Source organism: Lissotriton helveticus, chromosome 5_1, assembly GCF_964261635.1.
Source record: "Lissotriton helveticus chromosome 5_1, aLisHel1.1, whole genome shotgun sequence".
Taxonomy (NCBI): Eukaryota; Metazoa; Chordata; class Amphibia; order Caudata; family Salamandridae; genus Lissotriton; species Lissotriton helveticus.
In genome coordinates, this window is record NC_136065.1 from 1,145,547,613 (window position 1) to 1,145,572,188 (window position 24,576).

Sequence of the window (24,576 nt, forward strand, 5' to 3'; positions counted from 1 at the left end):
ATATTACGCTGACCTCTACCCGGCCATGTCCCCGCACTGCACAATTGGACATGCTGGAATACCTAGAATATATTAAATTGCCCAGGTTACTGGACGCCCACAGAGAATACCTGATGCTCCCCCTTGAGAAGTGGGAAATGCAGGCATCCCTGTCCATGATGTGCTCTGGTAGCATGCCGCAACAGGATGGGCTTACAGTAGGGTTCTACAAAGAGTTCAAAGAACTCTACTTGTTCCGCACCTACTAACACTCTTTGAGGAGATGGCTGAAGAGAGCACTATGCCCCACAATGAGAGAAAAGCTCTTGGTCGTCATTTTAAAACCTGGGAAACCCCCACAAAACTGCTCCTCATATCGTCCACTTTTACTGTTAAATGTGGACACGAAAATATTTGCCAAAATACAACGAATAGACTTGTCCCCCTGAATCCAACTCTTGTGGGACCGGAACAAGCTGGCTTTACACCAAAACACACACTTACATACAATCTGTGCACAGTTTTTGGAGTGATTCAGCACACTGCACCAGACACTAAACTCCTGCAATTTTTTGGGATGCAGAAAAAGCATTCGACTTGGTGGAGTGGAAATTTATGTTACTGACCCTGGAACGCATGGGGCTGGGGAGTGTTCTTTTTAACCTCATGGCTGCTGGAGCTATTCCCCTGCTGTGCTGGGCCATATTAAAAAAACGGGTGTGGTCATGACGAGCTCAGCTCGTCATGAGCACCTGAGAGGTATATGCCATGATGAGCTGAGCTCGTCATGAGCACCAAAGGGGTTAACCTGATCAACACACTATATGTGAAACCCACCGCTCGAGTGCGGGTGGAAGACATGGTCACCGCCCACCTGACAATATCTAGAGGTACTCGACAGGGCTGCCCGCTATCCCCGCTTCTGTATGCCCTGGAGGCTGAGCTGCTGGCCTGAGCTCTGTGGGAATGCCATAGCAATAAAGGAATATGATTCCCTGGGTACAATATTGTTGTCTCCTCCTACACAGACGATACTCGTCTATATGTTTGCGACCCAGCTAACAATGTCCCCTGTCCTACGTGAGATAGTGAGATTCGGAGAGCTTTCCAGATTAAAAATGAATTGGGTGAAATCAGTAATATTCCCTCTTACCCTGGCAACACTTCCCGATGAATTAGACTTCCCTCTGCAGTGTTCTACTGACCCGGTGCTCTATCTGGGGATTCAAATACATACAGACTCAGAGCTAGTGTTCAGAGAAAATTATGGCTGCGCCATTACTAAACTTGAAGAGGATATTGCGAGATGGATCCATCTCCCCCTTTCCCTCTTGGGCAGAATATCACTAATGAAAATGGTAGTCCTTCCCTGATTACTGTTTTTGTTTCTTAAAATCCCAATGGTCCTGCTGGAACAGTTCTTCAAACATCGTAGAACGCTACAAATTAAACTGGCCTGGGCCAACAAACAGTTTCGGGCAAGCTGTTAACTCCTCGTTCTGCTATACTCTATGGGAGGATTGGGAGCCCCAGACCTAGATCTTTACTACTGGGCTACCCATGCCTCACATGCATACTTTTGGCTGCATCAGCAGACACCCCCTCCTCACCTACACATAGAGCGTCTTACATAGGCTCCTTCTCACTTGGCGACTGCCTTATTCCATGTGCCACGCTGAACCACTACTATCCTCGACTCGATTAATGCTACCGCCCATGCCTGGCATAGCCTCCTCAACAGGCAGGCGCTGTCTATATTGTACTCCCCATCACCCCCATAACCTGGTGCAAGTGACTTCCAACTCTCACATCCCCAGAAATGACAGCAGCTCTACACTCCTTGGGACTTGACACGATTGGCGATTTTTTGGGTGACGGAGTGGACAAGGACTGAACCGACCTGCTAGAGACAGACCCGCCACTACCTCCCCAAGCCACATTCCATTATGTTAGGCCTAGGAGCCCGCTACGAGACCTACTCAGAGATGAGCTACTGGAACCCCCGTAGGTGCTTTCCTTCTCCACACTGATTCGCGCTGCATCCCCTAAGAGACTAGTTTCACATATATACTTTCAGATGCAGGAAGTGAGCCGTGACCAATATGTCAAATCCTGACTGGAGTGCTAGACTGATCTGGGGCTTGATATAGATGACAATATGCGGAAGTATTGTTGTGAAGCAACCAAACGTATCTCACTTAAAAGCCAACATCGCCTTATACAGTTTAAATATCTGAACCGCATCTACCATACACCTGTGAGGCTCCACAAATTTGGGCAATGAGACATGCCCAGCTGTGAGAGATGTGGTGTGGGGAGGCTGATTTTTTTACATTTAGCATGGCTTTGCCCCTATGGCAAATTTTTGGATACAAGTCTTCGCGGAACTCTGATCACTTACGCAGGTGGAAATCAGCCCTGATCCGCCTCTAGCCCTCCTCGGCTATTCCCAAAAATTGCAGAAACCCATCAGACACTTAGTGGACATGGCCCTATTGGTAGCTAAGCGAGTACTAGCACTACACTGGTCCCGGGGTCCTCCCCCCTTGCTGTCTCAATGGACTAGGGACATGATGTACTGTACTACATAAACAGAAACATACAGCAAGCTTCTCCTCCCTAGGAATTGACCAAAGAACTTCTGGAACTTGTACACTACTTACATTGGGACTCAGACTCGAGATCACCCAGAAACCCCCACAGAGAGATCTCAACAATTGTGACAGACTCTGCCGACATTAGAATGCACACTGCGGGGGGCGTGGCTTGGACGCCGTGCAAGATGGCCGGCTAGTTGCGGAGCTCCGCCGCATCACAGCACCTCTGGATAATTTTCTCGATGTGAGGGATCTTTTTTCGTAGCGGCTTGGCAGTATCTGTCACCGGAATTGGCGGTGAGCACCTGGTCCCTTTCAACGACCCCTAAGAGCCATTTTTTCCATTATAATCCGCGACGGACCTGTCACGTATTGGAGACGCGCACCTTTGGAAACCGCCGCCATTTCGTGTACGCCGCAGCACCAACGGACCTCTTTGTGCCTCAAGTCCTTCAGCGCAGGTCTTTCCGCTCTCTCCTCTCTACATATTGAGGACACCGTGGTAAGCGCTCAACAGATTCCTGTTGTTCATGATGCGCATTGACTAATTATATCTTTTTACTCAGAAATCGACTGTTGTTTGTCATGGAGCCGCCATTTTGAGCACGTTTAATCGCGTTACGGCCGCATTCAACACCTCGGCCTTTTCTCATGGATTCACGGCTTCACAGCATTATCGTCGTTTCTGCCTTTTGCACATCATATTTCGTTGTGCTTCTAACCTTTACACAATGATGCTTGCCTGAATGGTGTATACAGCGTTTCCTTCTCTGGTCTTTCAATGAGCAGTCTTCAGGAGAAACCTACTCTTGGATACATACCATTGTTTTTACAACTGCCTCTCCCAACTTTTTACAGTATGTTTGTTTATTAAGAAGCTCCCAGCATTTCTACTCTATTGGACAATTGTGAATTCCATGGTTTTTCTAACCCTTGTGCATTACGTTCCAGCCACTCTGCACCTTCTATTATTTCACATATCATGGATGGTCCCTCTATGCTATGAACTCTACATCATTTCACAAGGGTAGTCTTGTTGTTCAGTGAACTTTAGTAATCTCCGTAGTAGAGTTTAATATCCTTGTAGAGTCCTGTGCACTGTTACTATTCCTGATTTTGGTAACTCTACTTCACTAACTCTTGCTGTACGGAGTGCTGAATATACACCTCCTCTTCTCTTCTTATTATTATACTGGACTTTCTCATATGGTCAAATTACGCAAGCCTAAATTTATTTTCACTTCCTCTGTGAAGTCTGTGAAGTCTCCTTTAAATTCTCCTACTGATTTGCTCGTCTCCTCACAGACTCTTAAGATGGCGACTTCTACTTCCCAACGTTCCTCAACATTGCAGGCCTCATCAAATAAATCTTCACCTCCGGCGTCTTCTTCCAAACGATTAAAGCAAGATCCTCCTTCACCGGATAAACCTTCCTCTCCATCATCTATAGATTTGATTCTGGAAGAAATCCGGGCGTTACGCCCATTCGTTGAGGAAACAAGCAAAGATATGCAACTTTTAAAAGATAAGTGGGAAACCATGGATGTTCGCATTTTCTCAATTGAACAATAAATCCCTGAGGTTCAATCCAACACGCAACGCATCACTTCTTTGGAAAAGACTGTTCTCTCACTTCAACATCATACGGAGGATTTGGAAAATCGAAATAGAAGGAATAACCTACGCATTTATGGATTACCAGAATCTCTTGAGGGGGATGACCCAGTCACTTTTTTCACCTCTTTCCTTCCAAAGCTTTTGGATATGCCACCTTCTACGACCATCAGCATCCAAAGGGCTCACAGACTTGGTCCACGTACCACTACATCTACAAAACCTCAAGGTGTCATCATCCTCTTTTTGAAATTTACAGATCTTCTTTCCATTCTTTCTGCAGCCAGAACCAAACGACAAGTATCCTGGCTAGGTCAACGTGTTTTTCTAACTCAAGATGTGTCTAATGCTACTGCCTCTCGGCGTAAGGAATTTCTTTCCCTTCACCCCTCCTTACGCTCCATGGGAGCACGTAATGGACTGTTTCATCCCTGTACCTTCAGAGTGACTCATCACAATAAGACTTGGTCCTTTCAAGATCCTGGTGAACTTCGTAATTTCATCCTTCTGCAGAATGGTGATGGAATGGAATCCTCCCCTTCAAACAGTGGCTAACTGGTTTTACTATTTTCTTGCCTCTAATCTCTAGATGCTCTGTTGCTTATTATAGCTATGTACTCCATGTTTTGTGCCTCTTGTTCTCTCTACCTTTCTTCATTTTTCCCTAGTATATTGTAATGTTTATTCCTGACTTGTTCTTTTTTCGTACTTTCTTATTTCCGTTTTTTTATGCTTAATTTTTCACTATTACTGCATAATTTTGCGTGTTTCAAAGTAGAATTGTTTAGTCTGTTTTAATATTTAAAGTTGTTTCATGGAATGTGAAAGGTTTTAATAATCCTATTAAGTGGCAGAAAGTATTATCTCACCTTTCCTCTTATAACCCTGACATTGCTCTTATCCAAGAGACTCACCTTTCTGATGTCGAATCTTTAAAGTTAAAACGACAATGGGTTGGTACTGTGTTGTTTTCTCCGGCCCCACATAAAAAGAATGGAGTTGCCATTTTGATCCACAAACGACTCAAATGCAAGGTTGTACTAGAAGAAAAGGACGACGAAGGTCGTTGGGTATTAGCTAAATTACTTATCATTGCAATTCCTATTACCCTGTTTAATGTTTATGGCCCCACACTCTTTGATTCTTCCTTTTGGCCCACAATTACTTCCAAATGTATCCAATATAAAGATGATTGCTTCCTTTTAGGTGGTGATTGTAATCAAGTAGTGGATCCCTTCTTAGATCGTAAGTCCCCTGTACGCTTCATCCCACATAAACCACATAAACAATTCTTGGATACGATTGCACAGGCTCAACTTATTGACTCTTGGAGACTCACTCATCCTGACACTTTAGATTTTTCTTTCTTCTCTCCCCCACATGCCTCCTTTTCTCGTCTAGACTATATTTTTCTCTCCTCTTCTCTATCCCAAAATCTTCTATCCTCCTCTATTGAACCGATTGTCATCTCTGATCATTCTCCTATTATTACAGACTTTTACCTCCTTCCCCCTCTTCCTAAATCATCTCGTTGGCGTTTTAACTCGTCTCTTCTAACTGACCCTAATTTCTCTACATCTTTCCGCTCTTTTTCTACTGAATTCTTTCAACTCATCTCTGACCCTCTCCTTCCTCCACATATTTTGTGGGATTCCTTCAAAGCTACAGCCCGGGGTTTCATCATTGACTTTGTTTCCAAGAAGAAAAAGAAATTTCTCCAGAAACGTAAGGTTGCCTTAGCACACATTAAATCCTTGGAACATCGGTTTTATACTTCCTCCCCCAAGCATATGCCTAAGGAACTTCTTCAAGCTAAATTCGCCTTCAATAAACTTACCACTGATTCTGCTTCTTCCTTTCTTCTCCGTAGTAGCGCTCGCTACTATGGGGGCCGTAACAAATCAGGTAAATTACTTGCTAACTATCTCAAGTCTCGGAAAGAACGTACTTTCATCGATTCCATCTATTCCTCTTCTAATGTTCTCCTGCACACCGATAAGGATATTTTGAACCAATTTCAATCCTTTTATGAATCCCTGTATACTCCTGAAAATCACCCTTCACCTACTCTTCTCCAATCCTACTTCGACTCTTTACCTAAACCTGATACATCCCACCTTCACTTCTCAGACATAGAAACAGATTTTACTTTACAGGAACTTTCCACTGCATTGTCTTCCCTCACCAAAGGGAAAACTCCAGGTCCCGATGGTTTTCCGGTTGATTTTATTTACACTTTTCTGATCTTCTTTTGCCCAAACTTCTCTCCCTCTTTCAATCTTTTTGCTCTACTGGTCTTGCCCAAGGTTCCTTTCAAGATGCCACTATCTGTCTTATTCCTAAGGAAGGCTGTGATCCAAAATTCTGTAAAAACTACCGCCCTATCTCTTTGGTCAATGTTGACTATAAACTATATGCTAAATTGTTAGCCCTCCGTCTTGACCCCTTCATGTCATCCCTTATTGGGAAAGAACAATGCGGATTTGTTAAAGGTCGTCTTACATTGGATAATTCCAGATTGTTCCTCAATGTTTTAAATAAAGCCTCTTCTCTTTCTATCCCCCTGGCTGCCATCTCTGTGGACGCTGAAAAAGCCTTCGACAGAGTTGATTGGTCTTTCCTACTCGCTTCCCTAAAATGGCATGGCTTTGGTCCCAAATTTATCTCATTTATTTCTTTAATTTACTCTACTCCCAAAGCTTCAGTGCTGGTAAACGGTCAGCTCACTTCCTCTTTCACACTACAACGTGGAGTCCGTCAGGGATGCCCTCTTTTCCAACTTCTTTTTATCTTAACTCTTGAACCCTTTCTGTCCTGTATCCGTACCAACTCTTCGATTTCTGGTTTTCCCTATAGAGAGCATCAACTTAAGTTATCTGCTTATGCTGATGATATTCTTTTATTTATTTCTGATCCAATTTCTTCTGTCCCCTCTCTGTTAGCTGAGTTTGAGAAGTTCTCTTTTGTCTCCGGATATAAAATCAATTCCGACAAGACCGAAATTCTTCCCTTGAATAAATATTGTCTCCCACACTTTTTTACCTCCACAGGCTTCGCTTGGAATAGTCATAAGATAAAGTATCTTGGAGTTCTTTTTACTAACTCTATTTCATCTTCTATCAAATTTAATTTGGTAGCAGTCATCTCCAGAATTGAGTGTTTGCTGTCCTCTTGGAATCCCCTCTTTCTTTCCTGGTGGGGTCGTATTGACTCTGTCAAGATGATGATTGCACCTATTCTGATTTATTTACTTTCTATGCTCCCTGTCCACATCCCAGCCACCTATTTTCACCGTATTGATTCTATTATTTCCAAATTTCTATGGAAACAGAAAAAATCTCGTATATCTTTAGCGACTCTTCGCAAGCCCAAATCAAATGGAGGACTTAATTTTCCAAACTTTCACCTTTATCACAAATCCTTCTCTCTTCGTCAAGCTTCCCGCTGGCTCTCATCAGAGTTATCCCCTTTTTCTCCTCTCTGGCTTCATGTTGAACATTCTTTATTGTTACCTTTCTCCTTTCAAGACGTTCCTCGTTTTACTTCCAAATCTCCCTATACTATCCCTCCTCTATTCAAATACACTTCTTCTCTTTTGAAACCCTTACTTTCCCCACTGGTCATTTCTCGTGAATCTTTTCTACTTTTACCTATTTGGTTCAACTCGCTTATCCTTTTCCATAATAGACCCATCTCCTGGCCCTCATGGAGATCGAAAGGTATCATTTGGGTTTATCACCTCTTAGATGGCTCTTCACCTTGCTCTTTTCCTCAATTTCAGTTGCAGTTTCACTGCCCTTGTTCATTTGCACAGAAATATTATATCCTTATAGAAATTGTCCTTGATCGCTATTATTCTCTCCCTTCTTCAGAAATAACTCCCCACTCTTCCCCTCTTCTTTCCATACTCTCCACTGTTCCTAAAGCCTCTCTTATCTACCGTTCCTTCTCTGTTCCTAATCCTGACCGCCCCAAATCTAAGATAGAATTATCCTGGGAGAAAGAGTTCGATTGTTCCTGGCCTATCTCTCTTTGGGATAAATTATGGACTAAATCTTTGAAGACCTCTCGCTCTGCATCCCTTACTCAATCCATCTTTTTCTTCTATCATAGACTGTATCTTTCTCCTCTTTCCCTGTCTCGTTTCCTTTCTTCTTCTTCCTCTAATTGTTGGACATGTAATACCCCTGAAGCTGATCTCTTTCACCTTTTCTTCCTTTGTCCCTCTGTTCAAATCTTCTGGAAGCAAGTTTTGTCCCGCATCTCACGCATCTTTACACTCTCTGTTCCCTTTTCCAATTCTCTTATCTTTTTAGGTAGCCTTTCTGATTCTTTGGATCTTCCTCCATACTCATTGGGTCTCCTTGATCTCATGCTAGCCCACGCTATTCAACACATTGCTTCCAATTGGAAATCCCTTACCAATATCTCCATTCGTGGTTGGTGGAATCTTCTCTGTAATTCTCACAGACTTGATGTTGCTTTTGCTGCCTCTTGCAAACCTCCCCGCAATATTGAGCTTTATTGGCTACCCCTTACTTTGTATTTAGATCAGTCTGTCAACAAGCGTTATACCCCACTTTCCTCTGACAACTTTAAGTCCCCTTGAACATATGTACTTCTGTCCGCAGTTTTGTTCCTTAAAATTTTTCACAGTTTAGGTTTTTCACATATATTATAGTTATACTTCTTCTTTCATTATTGTGCATTTGTCTTTGCTTTTTTATGCCGATAACTGTTTAATTTAATTTATACTTATATAGCTATATGATTGTTGTTCATCATGGTTTTTATTCCCTCTCTTCCCTTCCCTTCCCCCACTTTCCTCCCCTTAAAATTAGAAAATGCTTGGCTTTTGCTTTGTAACATCAGTACTTTAATATTCATTATCATTACCTATTTTCCCATACTCATTTTGTTTCTCCTGATGTTACCTTGGGGTTTTTATATCTTGTTAATTCAATAAAGCGTTCAAACATAGAAAAAAAAGAATGCACACTGCAGATCTAGGTGCTACCTATAGGGTACTGGTGTCTTTGAATTATTGAACACACTGTTATGTTAATTGACAATTGTATTTTGATATTAATTTATGTAATATTTGTTTGATTTTCATTATTTGCTCATTATGCTGGAGATAACTCAGGGAATGTAATTTTTCTTACAATTCGTTCTCTTCATTATTTTTATTGTGATGCTGTGTCTTTTTATTGTATTTTTGTTTGTATTGTATTGTTAAAATGGAGAAAATAAATGACTATATTCACTGAATAAAATTAAGGTTACAGGAACCTTTGTTTTTTCAGTGAATACATGACTATATTCACTGAAAAACACAAAGGTTACAGGGACGTTATAGTATTTATCTGAGCTAACTATAACTTATGCCGCCGCAATGCACTGCTTATGACCTCACATATTACATCACTCATGACATCGTCAGTGACATCACTCATGCATCACTCATGACATCCCAAATTACATCACTGATTGCATCACTAATGACATCTCAAATGACATCATTAATGACATCACTGATTACATCACTGATTATATCATCCAGTGATTGTGAGTGTTTTCTAAAAGTTACTGAATGTTAAACATATATACTAAGGTAAGTGGCTGTGGAAGTTTCTATATGGGTGAGTGAGTGGGTGTGTAAGTGGTGTTTGCAAGAGTGAGTGGGTATGTGAGAGATAGGGTGTGTCAGTGGGTGTATATGAATAAGTGGATGGCTGTGTGAATATCTGTATGGATGAGTGAGTCGGTGTTTAAGTTGGTGTAATGGTGAATGTTAGGATAAATGAGTGCCTGTATAGGTGTATGTGGCTTTAATTGGTGAATGAGATAGTGCATGACTGGCTGAATGGATGACTGAGCAGGTTCATAAATGTTGGTATGGGTGAGTGACAGGGTACACATGTGACCGTGTGGGTGCATGAATGGGTGTGTAAGTGGGTTTTTGGATGAGTGAGTAGGTGTGTGAGTTGTTGTATCAGTGAGTAAGTGAGTGTGAGAGAGGTTGCATGGGAGAGTATGTACTTGTCTTAGATGAGTGAGCAGATGTGTTAGTATATCTATGAGTAAGTGAGTGGGTGTATGATTAACTGTATGGGTGAGTAGATGGATGTGTGAAGGACTGTATGGGTGAGTGAGTAGGTATGTGAGTATTTGTATAGGTGACTGAGTATGAGAATAGCTGTATGGGTATATGAGTAGGTCTGTAAGTGTCTGCATATCTGTATGACTAGATGTGTGAGTCACTGTATTGGTCAGTGAGTTGGCACATGAGTGGCTGTATATGTGAGTTAGTAGTTGCATTAGTAGCTATGTGGGTGAGTGGCTCTGTCAATAAGTGAGTAGTTGTGTGAATGTGGATGTTGTCATCGGTGATATCAATTGAGATGTCATCAGTGATGTAATTTAGGATGTCATCAATGATGTCACTAACCAAGTCATGAATGATGTAATATGTGAGGTTGTAGTGTAGTTCCTATTTACCTAATAGGCTCTGCACATTGAATAATATACACTATAGGTTTGGCATAGGACTTAGGTCAGTATGTCCCTATCAAGTATATTAAACTTAATTACTTTGTGTGCCAGCTAACTCAGAGGCGACTAGAAACTCCTTGCAAACAAGAAGGGAGTAGTTTCTGGCAACCGCATAAATATGACAACTTTGTTTCCCTTTAGAATCGGAACACAATAGATAACAGTTTCACTCAGCTAATCGAGCATGCTTAGTTTCCACAGAGTTACACAGAAATAGTAGACTGGCGTTTCTATAAAAGGATTTATTGAACAGTCTTGTTTCTTGTGTAAGAGATAAGAGCTGTTACAATCATAAGACAGTATGCGTGATATATTATGTACAGCGTAAGCAGTAGAAAGAAATAATACTGTGCTAGCATTATCTTTTAGCTATGACACATATTCATATACATATACATAAATAACACATGCTAAAATGTGAGTACTCATACGATGCGTGCTCTAACTAGTTTTAACCCGGTGTACCTAACCGAAATGTAGTACAAACAAAGAAGAAAGTGCTGTATTCTATAGCATGGTATACTATAGTTTGGTATGCCAAGAGTCCCTCTAGTTTCTAGTCAGCTCCATACCTTAGAATGAGAGAGGTTGGAATCTCTTTCTGGGTCTTGAACTCTAACACCCCGCGAATGGAGTCAGAACACTAGAAGCTTGATTCTCTGCAAGCAGGGATGACAGCGTCTTGTCAGTGCGTCAGGCTGGGAGACGAATTCCTCCAAGTCGTGGTCTCTTCTAAACTTGCCGTGGTGAGCCATAGTGAGCTGTGCAGCCGAGCAGTGGGTCCCTTGGTAAGGGAAGGTATATTTATACCTGGAAGGTGCTTAGTAATGTTTGCATTGACCTAAAGTCGGGCAGAGGGAGACGTCATGAATGAAGCCTTTAGGAAATGTCATGAATGAACCGTTAAAGAATAGCGGTTCATGCATAATAAATGAGTTCTTGGAGAAATCAATAATTCTAGGCTAGGGAAACTCCCAATGGCTTAAGGGTCTGGTTTCTAAGAACTTGTTGTGACATTGGGGTGGACGGATGTAGGTGACCATGCCTGTATTTGGATAGCATGGCTAATACCTAAACATGGACTGGGATCTTATGCCTAAATAAGGGCAATGCGAATTGTGCCTATATAAGGACATGTTTCAGGAAAACCTATATACGGACACCTAAAGCGGAATACAACAAGGTCATAAGCAGTGCACTGCTGGGAGAGTAAGTTATAGTTAGCTCAGCTAACTATAACTGCTGAATTTCTTTGGTTTTGAAGGAGTGAAATAGGATGTATGACATTACAACGCATACTTATACAACGCATACCTTTACAACGCATTTTGTACAACGCAACATCCATTACAACGCATTCCATTACAACGCATGACATTACAATTAATTTTTAAAAACTACCTTTACAACGCATTCCATTACAACGCATACTACCTTTACAACGCATAACATTACATTGCATGTAGGATAAGTGTTGGATAGTGTAGGGGTGAAAATTACTATTCTAACTCCAGGGGTGTGCAACAGTAGGGTAAGTGTTGGATAGTGTAGGGGTAAAAATTACTATTCTAACTCCAGGGGGGTACAACAGTAGGGTAAGTGTTGGATAGTGTAGGGGTCAAAATTACTATTCTAACTCCAGGGGGTGCAAGTGTTGGATAGTATAAGGGTACTATGCGTTGTAATGTTATGCATTGTAATGGTATGCGTTGTAATGACATGCGTTGTAGTGGTATGCGTTGTAGTGTCATGCGTTGTAATGGTTGCATTGTAATGGCATGCGATGTAATGGATGTTGCGTTGTAAAAGTTTTGTTGTAATGGTAGTGCGTTGTAAAAGTTGCGTTGTAAAGGTTGTTTCCCGTGAAATGTGAACCTAACTATAATGTCCCTGTGAACTTTGTTTTTTTCAGTGAACTTTTAAGGCTTTCTTTTTTTTTATTAGTTTCATCAATAGTTATGCATAAATTACCAATCAGTGTTACCGACAATCACATATTGCGTCATTACATTGTCAAGCGAGAGAAAAGCAACATTTACATAATGACTACATCTCGGTCACAACTTCATCTCAGCTCAAGTTCCACTGATGGGGAGATACATATAGTCCCACGGTAAACATTCCACTTGCCCCACTTCTTGTCCCACTTCTTAGGGCACCCACATGTTGTAAATACTTCCTTTTCCGCAATCATACCAGTGTCAAGTTCTTTGTCCATGTCTGGATGTGAGTTCGCTGCCCCCATCCCCTGGCTATTTCTCTCTTGACAAGAGTATAGCCTAGTGTGACCAGCTGCTGTTCTACTTCTGTGAGGGCTGTGGCCATCCAGATACTGAGTAGGCTCTGTCCTGGTGTGAGAGTTATTGCTTTCCCCAAGGCAGTCTGGATATGAGTTGTGGCCCCCTCCCATAGTTGCAAGTGCTCCGGGCACTCCCAGATCGTATAATAAAAAGTAGCTGTTTGGTTGCATCTCTGAGACAAAGTGCGTCGGGTCTGGCATCTATTTTTGCCAAAGTCACTCCTGTTCGGTATGACCTATGAAGGATCCTAGGTTGTATCAGTCAGAAGCGGAGGTTGATAGCCGCTTCTTTGGGGGACATTAGGGCTGCCTGCCAGTCCTCATCGTCAAGTGGTCCCAAGTCTCCCTGCCAGTGTTCCCTAAGTTTGTGGAATGTATTGGGTAGGTTGTTACATAACTTTTTGCAGTTCAATGATATGGCTTTTGAGTGTAGCGGCCCATCGAGGAGTCGATCTTCTAGCGGTGATGACTCTGGTATCTTCGTGAGATCTGGTAAAGCTGTGGTGAGGGCGTGTCGAATTTGCAAGTATCTAAACAGTTCTCACTGTGCCATCTGATATTGTCGCCGGAGCGCCTCAAATCTAAGGATCAACCCTTTTTTAATCAGATCTCAACTACTGAAATCCCAATAGTATTCCACTTGTCAAAATTGGGTTGATAGCCGTGAGAACCCTATCTCTGGGCATGTGAGGACATTGGACCAACGCAGACATAAATTTACCTGGTACCAGATCCCTACAGTGTGAGAGGTGGGCCCATAATATCGCCCTTTTCTGACTTTCGAGTATAATGCTCCTAAGTAACCAGATCGCCCAGTCTGATATCTATCTAATAAATAGGCGGGATCATTAGGCCTGTCAGATCTCGGGGAGGATGGTCCCTTGCATTTCTCCCACACCAACATGGGGTCTCTCCTTAACAACGTTATATTTACCTTTGACCTCACTTTTATCAACCAGGCAAGCTCCCCCCCCGGTTCCCTTTGCCCCAACGTATAATGGAAGAGGTTGTAAAACCACAATTGATTTTGCGTTGATATCACCAACTCATCCTGATTTTATAACCTACTGGGAAATTGGGGATGACCCTATGAGCGATCATTACCCCATCACCTTCGGGGTAAAACTGCTGGGGGACAAACCAAATGAACCTAGCAGGGTTTCATACCCATATGAGGTTACCCTAACTAAGACTAACGGGTATGTCATTAAATGGGAGAAAATGAACCCAACATCCTTCTTTCAAAACCTCCTATCCTCTTGTTCCACGGACATTCTTGCCTGCTTAGAGGAAGATACTGATCCAAAGAGCATTATGGCTGCATTTTCTAACATACAGCGTCACATAAAAAATGCACTTACTAGGAACTATAAGGATAATGGGAGGCATACCCGTGGGTGGTTTGACTCTAGATGTACATCTACATTGAAAAATTTAAAGAAAGCTCTGTCCGCTGATCCAAAAAATAGGGTCCAAATCCGTCAGGTGAGACAAGAATATAAGCTGGCTATCAAACAGCGGAGGGCGACACTGAAGAAGGAGGCCTGGGAAGCTTTGGGGGAAGCCGCTAGGAACAAGGATAGCAATGCCTTTTGGAAAGTTATAAGATCTGTCTATAATTTAAGAGATAGAGATAACTCCGTGGAAGTAGCTATAACGGGTGAGCTCTGGGCAGAACACTACGGTAACCTTTATTCTAATAATACCCAGGGGAATGCCCCGAACCCATGTAGGGCGATTTCACCTGCAGATAGTATAACACAGGATAATCAGCTAACTGTCTCCCCAGCATCCCCTTACCCGATTGAACTGGTATTTACTACCTTAGAAGTTGAAGATGCCCTTAGGGAAAGTGCCTCAGGCAAAGCCCCCGGCCCTGACTATACCCCAGTGGATGTTTATAAATCAGAGCCGCATTTTTGGGTTCCTTTGCTTACAAACGTATTGAATATGGGAAATAAATGCGGGTTCATTACCACCTGGTCGGACGCGATTGTGGTCCCCATATTTAAAAAAGGGAATAGGGACGACCCTGCTTGTTACCGTCCAATATCGCAAAGTCGCAGGAAGGATACTTCTCAAGAAAATACAACACTGGGAAGAAGAGAAAAAGGTCATTTCGGAGTTCCAATATGGGTTCCGGAAGGGACTAGGGACACTTGAGCAATGTTTAAATTTGTCCCTATTAGTCTCTAAGTACACGCAGGCTAAAAAAGGGGACCTATTTGTAACCTTTGTCGACCTCAGCTCCGCATTCGACTGCGTGGACAACGCGCTGCTCTGGTCGACGTTGGAGGACATTGGGGTGGATTCAACTATTCTCACATTCATTAAGGAATTATACAGAGACGCAGGGGCTAGAGTAAGGTTTGGGACTCAGGGGGAATGTTCACAAAAATTTCCCATAAATAGAGGAGTGAGGCAAGGCTGCATACTTGCGCCCTTGCTTTTTACATTTTATATAAATTCTATTGCTGAGAGTTTATTAACTCTGTCAAGCGATTATCCGGCTGTCAATGGTAGGCCCGTACCCATTCTTTTATATGCCGACGACGCGGCAATCATGTCAAGGACAAAAGTAGGCTTGCAGAGAGCAGTAAACGAATTCTCATCTTATATGGGTAAAAGAAACTTGAAGGTGAACATTTCGAAAACTTTTTCCATGTCCTGCTCCCAATAGACCAATAGACCCCCATGCTCAATATTTCTGGACCAGCAAAAGATTGCCATAACAGACACATTTTGCTACCTGGGCATTGTGTTTGATAGGTGGGGAAGGTGGAAACATGCAGTGTCAGCCAGGAAACTCGCTTTCAGTCGTGCCATAGGTGCTCTACGAACCTTTGCAGGCAAAATTGGGGGTAAACCCATTCGAGAAATGATACAGATCTACCGGGCAAAGTGCATAGCCACGGCTATATATGGCGCAGGTCTCTGGGGCTTTGAGAATGTGTCCTCTCTACAAACTTGTGAGAACATTTTCATTTGTCACCTACTGGGCGTGTCAAAAACTACGTCGACTTTTATGACTCACATTGAGACTGGTGTTAAATACCTTAGCGACATCATAAAAATATCACCCTGTTTGCTTTGGCACAAGATTTGGACTAACGAGGAGTGTAAATTGAATAGAAACCTCATTAAAGACTGCATGGTTCTGGATGGTGCAGCAAAAGTCAAATGGCTGCGACATGTACAAACAATGTTCTCTAACATTGGACACCCTGAATTTTACGATGACCCAGAGACTTTACAAAGCATGACTAGGCTGGCCCTTAAAAAATCACTAATTACACATCTGGAAAGTGCAAGATGGGACATAGAGAAACTTAAAGGTACAATCCTAAGTTATCAGCAAATTACCCCTACTGAAGGCTTACAATCTTATCTTGGGATCGAAATAGCACCCTATCCTCGCATGCTTCTGACTAGGCTGCGCCTAGGGATTTTCTTCCGCATGGTCACTCTACCGAAACAGAATGATTGGACCTCGCTGAAATTAATATGTCCATGTGACGACCATTCAACACAAAGCAATATTCACATCATGTTCTTTTGTAATCTGTATACTAGCCCCAGGAAACTATTCCTTCTACCCCTACTTAAGCGCTGGGGGACAAGAAAATGTAAACCTGCATATTTGAAATTATTGCTCTTAGAAGATGCGGATGTTATCTTTGCTGTTTCTTGCTTTTTGAAGTCAGTGATGAAATTTAGAAATTCAATGTGTTAAGTAGTACACGTCAATATTGACCAGTGGAATACGAGGCCCTTTGTCCAATGATTGCTTGTAGATTTTAAATTTTAGAGAAATGTTTTAACTATTTTGTAACTTTGCTCAAGTTTTAAAAAAAAATTGTTTTTTAATTCTTGTGCATAAATTGTACTTGTACGCTTTTATGATTTTCTTGATAAAATCGAATAAAGCTTATTTTTGATTTGATTTGATTTGATATCTAATAAATAGGCGGGATCATTAGGGGAGCGGTAAATCCATTGGTTCACCACCACCAATTGCAAGGCCCAATATTAGAGTCTATGATCTGGGAGGGCTATTCCCCCATCATACCACTCTTTCGTCCTTTTTTGGGTCGCAATGCGTGGGGCCTTGCCATCCCAGGGCAGTGTACGAACTTCGCTTTCCACTGCCAAGAAGTACGTGTCTGGGACTCGGTGTGGGCAATTCTGGAGATTGAATAAGAAGCGGGGAAGAGCCAGCATCTCAAATAGGGCAGCGCGACCTACTAGGTATAGGGATAGGGACCGCCAATGTTTTACGTCTGCTTTTAGCCGGACCAGTAGGGGGGCTAAGTTGCAGTTATAAAAAAGGGTTGGGTCGGACGTTGCATATATTCCCAGATAGCGGACACCTTCCATTGCCACCTCAAACGTGCAGTTTAACGGGAAACGAGGAACCGGGCCCCTACGCACAAACAACACCGACTTACTCCAGTTTGTTTGGTATCCAGAGTATTTCCCAAAATTCATAAAGATATTCAGGACACCGTGTATGGATTTATATGGGGAGGCCAGGTATAATAAAATCTCGTCGGCGTACAGGGATAGTCGATCTTCCTGTCCCTCCACCCATTTCAAGCCCCTCTCCATAACATTCCGACGAATCCAGGCAGCCAACGGTTCTAACATGAGGGAAAATATCAGTGGGGATAGAGGACAGCCCTGACGAGTTCCCCTCCACAAGTGTGAATGCCCAGGATATTTAGGTATTGACTCTCACTTGACCCTGTATATCGGTGTACAGTAGTTTCACCAACCCCAAGAATTTCGGAACAAATCCTATCTTTACCAGAACTTCCAATAGATACATCCACTCTATAGAGTCAAACGCCATGGAGGCATCTAGAGACAGCACTATTGGGTCTTCCTCCATGTATTCTCACTTGCGAGCACATTGTTGAGACGGCGGATGTTTAGTGCCGTATTCCTCCCTGGCATAAAGCCAGATTTGTCAGGGTGAACCAAGGATGAAATAACTGCGATCAACCTGGTGGCGAGAACTTTCGCTAGAATCTTAGCTTTTACGTTGATTAATAAAATCGGCCTGTATGAGCCGCAATTATCAATGGGCTTCCCTGGTTTACGAATCACAACTATGGATGCCACAGGTTGGTCACTGGGCAATGTCCCCCGCTCATAGCTTTCATGGTACATGGCTCGCAGATGCGGGGCAACTTGAGAGGCAGTAACTTTTAAGAATTCTATGGGAGTCCCTTTGGGCCCCATCGCCTTCCCAGAGTGGATTTGCATCTGGCCTTTTGGATCTCTTCATCCGTCAAGTCACCCTCTAGGGCTACTTTATCGGTCTCAGAGAGAGTTGGTATGTTGCTATCAGAAAGGAGTTGACAGGAATCCTCCGCAATATATGTTGTGGAGGGAGAATATATCTGCTCCAGATGGTCTGTGAAAGCCTCCGCTATATCCATGGGATGTTTAATAGTCCTACCATCTGACATAGTCAAGCTCGGCACCCATCGCTCTCCTTGCTCTATCCTTTCTAATCAGGCCAATGTTTTACCGGCCCTATCGCCCAGTTCATACAGTCTGAGTTGCGTGTGAAGGTGTTTAGCCATCATATGTTCCCTTACTTTGATCCTATATTCCTCTTGTTTAAGTGTGAGGCGGTGCAATGTGTCTTCTGATGGCGAAGTGGTAATATCTAGTTCCAGTTGTTGGAGCTCATCTTCCAATTGGGTTAGCAGGCGATGTTTATTATGGATATATCCCATCTTTAGGGACAGGGTTTGGCCCTTCAGGACTAAGTGAAGGTTTGCCATATAATTTGTGCTGATGTAACCGAGCCAACATTTCCTTTAAAATAATTGCTGGTTTGCGTGTACAATTCTTTTTGATGTCTAGAATTTTTAACAACCACGGGATCAGAATGATAGTGGACCGTGGCTACCGTCCCTAGTGTTTAAGAATGACTCAAACCGGGGAGTGATCTGAGATGCCTCTCGGCAGAGCATGGGGGTTCTGGAAATTACCAATTGAGGCTGGTTTGTTAGAAAGTAATCATTACAAGATTAGCTTTTGTGCGCATTAGAGAAATAGGTGTATTGGGTGTCATTCGGTTTTAGCGTACGCCATATATCTGTCAGACCCATAGCTGTGGTAAATCCTTCCATTTGTACATTTGGACGTGCCCCTAACCGCTGTGGGTGTCTAGCTATTCTGTCATCCGTGGTCATGTTATAGTCCCCTCCCAGTACCAGGGTGCCCATTGGAATGTCAATTAATATTTTGCCTAAATCTGTCAGCGCTTCCTTGCACAGTGCTGGCGGTAGTTACAGTGAGATTACATTAAGCGCCCCTCCCTCCCACTGGGCCGCCAAGACAGCAAATCTGCCCCCGGGATCCGCCCAGGTACGCTTCACGATAAGAGCTAGGTTTTGTTTGACGAGAATCCCCGTTCCCCGAGATCCCATGGTATGGTCAGCATGTTTTAAACACAAGAAAACCTAGGGGTCTATAATGCTAGGGTATCTAGTACCCTTAATCCATAGCACAAGCGTACTGGAAAACGATAATAGGAGTAGGATAAAGATAAACTGAAATCAAGAGCGGTGTAAGTGATTGTAACAAAGAACCCGCTTATTTCGTAGGATTCCCATCAAACAATTGTATGATCAAATTCTATCATCTGGTCATCCTCCAGGGATAAAAAGTCTCTAGATCATTGAGACCCATATGTACCCTGTTGTAGAGCGGGGTCAGTGCCCACAAGCACTAAGTGACCAATGATAAACAAAAGATGGGTATAAGTGCAGTGGAAAAAAAGAAAAGTGGTGAGAATAAAATAGGATAGAGGGCAGAACGGGACTTTTATTAGAAATCTGACCTCTTCCTGATTAAAACCAAAACGAACAGTGCACAAATGCAGTATGGAAGCAAATTACTGCATTACTAGCCAACATGTTTCAACCTAGCTGGGAAGGACCCAAGGTTTTCATCAGGGACCTGTTCATAACATTGCTACTGCTTAGTGAAAAACAAATATATGTAAGACCCAGTGTGATAACCAAAAAAGGATACAACGTATGGGTTCAGCACTCCACCGTGCAGAAGGCTCCAATAAGTGATCTACAAAAACACAAACACCCCCAAGTTTCAGAAAATCAACAATATAAATAATCCTACAACCTCTATCATTACTATATGGTCAAATGTACCACTCACCCTGTTCTGCCGGGGAGAAGACCTCACCTCACCTGGACTCAAACTCAGGAAGGAAGGGAGGCCACGCTCTAAAAGAAATAAGCGGCATAAGAAAAGGAATGCAGCCCATGGTTTGATAACCCTGCTTATTGTCTCCCTCCAACAGTAGATCTGTCATGCCTCTATTTCTAATATACTCCTTTCAACGAATTGCGCAGGAAAACTAGCTCTACCTCAAAACATCATTACTTGCTCTCAGCTTTAAACGAGCTTATAACCATACCAATTGGTCAAATACCCGTTATCGCACCCAAACCACAGTAGTACTAAGAGCTTAAGTGACAGACCAAGACCAGGATTAACAGTAGTACACCCTTAAGTCAGCACCGGTCCGTTAGTCTGGAGCCACTCACCTCTCCGTCGTTGCCCCAGACAGTATCTGAGTAAGGGGGAGGCAACGAAACGGAGAGGTGTAGGTGACTAAAAGCCCACATTGGGACACGCCCAGAAAGACGCCCATAATGGTTGTATCAATCAGGAGTGTTGTCTCAAAACTGCCCGATTTACCTGACACGAAGAGCGCCGACATTGCATAAAGACGCCGTTGTCCTCCAGCAACCCCTCGCGATAGTGCACCAGCCTTGCACATGCGCAGCAGCACTCTACTAGAAAGCGCGAGACTAGGGAACTACTAGATGACGAAAATCTCGTCTAAACTGTAGTTCATTGACTTTAAATCATTGTGGAAAACCAATGTTCGGAATGTCCGCCTGTACAGGCATGTACAGCAAGCTCATGTCCAGACAATATATTTAAAATGCTTATGGCTAATACTATCCAAAAAAATCACGATTAGGATTGCAACATGCAATGAACTACAGTGATAAATGTCACCGAGTCCAGTCTAATGCACCAAGCCACAACATAGTGTTTTTACAGCGGGATGGACGCAGGTGAACCTAACCCCCCTAGTGGTGTCACATGTGTATATTAGCAAGGCATGCCCACATAATTCTCAGAGGGTGGTCCATGGGATTTCGTCGTTGAGTCCCTGGCTGTCTAAACATAATTGGTAAATCCATTTCTGTTCTTTTAGAAAAAGGAACTGTGTTGGGTCCCTGACATGACTAGGTATATGGGGTTTCTCTAGGACAACCCAACTGAACTCGTTTTCTTTATGGTTTTGCTCCTGAAAGTGTTTAGTTAATTTGGACACTGTTTTTTTACATTTAAAGGAACTCTTATGTTCAAGCATGCGAGTACGGACTTTGCGGGTTGTCATACCCACATACCTTTCATTACATGGGCAGGTCAGAATGTACCAGGAGTTTATAATCCCACCTTGTGAGGGCTTTACTTTTGTTGCCAACCATGTCCGAGAAGCACATGGTTGGCAACAAAAGTCAGGAGCCTGTCTTTTTAGGTATTGTTGAACAATTCCCCTTTTGATTTTGTCCCCCATACCGTTCACATTCCAAGTGAGTATATAGAGTGATGATTTAATTTTATCCCCCATAATCCGATATGAAGACAGTGAGAGTACGGTAATTTAGTGGTGGCGTGTGCCTAGCAGTCCCACCTATCAGAACTGGTAAGGCGTGACCCGGCTCATCTCCCCTACAACTGGAACCAGCGCTGGAACCTGTATATGGCTGTATGCAAACACTAAATTAAACATTTCTTGAAATTGTAAGGCTTTTTCATTTCTATTTCCATCTATAACGTCCCTGTAACCTTTGGTTTTATCATTGAATTCCTAGGGATGTTTAAAGTCTATTTCCTAACTATAACGTGCCCGTAACCTTTGTTATTTTTCGGTGAATTTAAAAGTTTTTAAATTTTTATTTCCTAACTGTATCCTGTTGAATTTTGATTTCTAAGAAATGAGCATCATAGCAGACTGAAACCTGCACCAAGAATTTATGCAAGAAGAGACCAGCATTTTATGCAACACCTCCACCTAACTGGATTACTTTCTACAGGCTAATTATTAAGTGCTATCCTGTTGGGTAAATGTAAAGTGCATCTCTTACACTACAACTACATAAATGACGCTGACAAAATATCACCAGTGACCTTCTGTGTCTTAGGGGCCCAGCCATGTCACTTGGTTGCCTCTAGGGCACCCAGTATGCAATGGGACTGCATCGGGAGCTTTAAGGTCCTCACAGCCCTAGCTGGCTCCCTTCCGTCTGTGGTAGCCAGCATTGCTCTGACAGACAGGGGGCTGCTGAAAGGCAGCTTCATTGTCTGTCAGAGCAATGTTTTCATCTGCTTCCCTGCAAGCAAATTTTCAAAAGATGCTTTTATCTAAATTAGTCCTTGCAAGGACTAATCTAGATAAAAGCACCATGAACAACAGCAGCTTGCTTTCTGTAGTACCTGTGCTGCAAATTTCTGCTGGGAATTTCACCATTCGCTGTAAATTGTTACTCCGAATAGCACATAACTACGCAAAGTAGTAAAATGGCAAAATATCTGGAATTTCATGAAAAAAAGCGTAACACAGAATTGCCAAAATTACGCCAGCGTATTTTAGATTAAACCCTGGCCCAGTTAAAACACACTCTCCCATAATGTTGTGGTTCACCTTTTTGCAACTTAGGGGCCTATCATGATGTCTGGCAGACGGCATCTTGGTGTGAGAACTGACTGACCACAGGTCAGCTGTTCCACACCCCCTATTACGATGCAACCGCACATGGGGGGTTATTAGGATGGCGGACGGAGTGGAGTCTGTCCGCCATCCTGTGGTAAACTGGGAACGTCGCATAACAAATTAGGATGCGAGCGCCACCATGGCGATCACATTTTGCAATTTAACATTGCAGCAGGTGCTGCTGACTGCTGCACCCGCCGCAATGTCAAAAATGTATGTTTTGAATCCGCCCGCCATCCTAATGGGCCCCCAAGTGTTCTCCACTGGTGTTCCCAGCAATGAACTTTGGTAACACTGGGTACAAAAAGCAGCCTGTGGATAAACATAACCTACACAGAATATAGAATACGCCTACCAAAATGTGCCTGAATATATATAGAAAAAATAAACAACCCCAAGTTCAAAATAGGTTCACCGTTTTATATAGAGAAAATTATCATATTTATGATACAGTGCACCATGCATAGGGCATTTTGGAATCAGTACCCTAATGGCTTTCCCCTTAGAACCTACTCTTATCAAGTAATTCAAAGCATGGATGCTAACACTAGACAAAAGAACATTCATAAATCATGGCATTGCTCTCTGGAAATACCTTCAACAGTTTTTAAAATAGAAAATTATTTCTTGAACGTTCGGTAAGAAAATATACGACAATATGTCATTCACTCACACAACACACAAAAACCAACATTCATGCAAATCATTCCTTGCTCCTGATTTCTTACCATCTCATCTGTCCACACCCGCCAATATTCTTTAAGGTGTAAGACAGATGGCCTTCACATCTGTTTTCAGCTCACACACAGACCCTTGCGAATGAGCATTTAGCAAATGCTGCGACGTCTCTGTTGTGGTGCCCTCTGATTCGCCCGCTAGCCACGGTCATCCCGTGCCCAATCACTAATCCACAATTGATTGGTAACTATGGATGTTCCAGCATTTTAATATAAAACTCCTTTTGTTCAATGGCTACTCCGCCTTCAGCTTGTGTCCAATCACGATCACATTTGAGTGCTGTTCCTAATCATAAATCCATCTTTACCCTTTGCCCAATCATTCACAAGTACAAAGTACAAAAATAAAAAGAGAATGCTTTCCATTACTTTTGATGAAAGTTGGTGCTCTTTTTCCCTTGCTGTATATTCATTTCCTTGCTCTGCTCACTGATTGGCTCTTCATAGATACTACAAACCATTCTGTGGCGGACTCAGTACTTAATGTGGAGTAGGTCACTGGTGACTCCCTAAAAGTGAGAAAATGCTGTCTATTCATGCTCAGACACACGCACTTTAGGGAGATCAATATGTCTCCAGTTTGATTGGATTATCTTTCACACCCACTTTCATCCAGAACTGGCTCACACCGCCCTAAAAACTATCAAAGTTTCACAGACAGACTCTTTCACCTGTCCACAATTATCTGTAACCGGCACAAAGATGGCCAGATGAAGGTTTGCGGTATTAGGATATATTCTATGATATCCATCAGCATTTACCTTCAAACCAAAAGCAGTATTCGGAGGATGTAAGGTTGCATGTTTAGCACAATATCAATCACCCTAATAAGTGAATAAATACATACTACCAAGCAAGGGATTTGAGATTTCTTAAAACAGTGGGTGAATGTCAAAAGCTTCACCTGTTGCAGACTTCAACTGTCCTCTATCTCTAAATGCTGCCTTGATCCTGGATGCC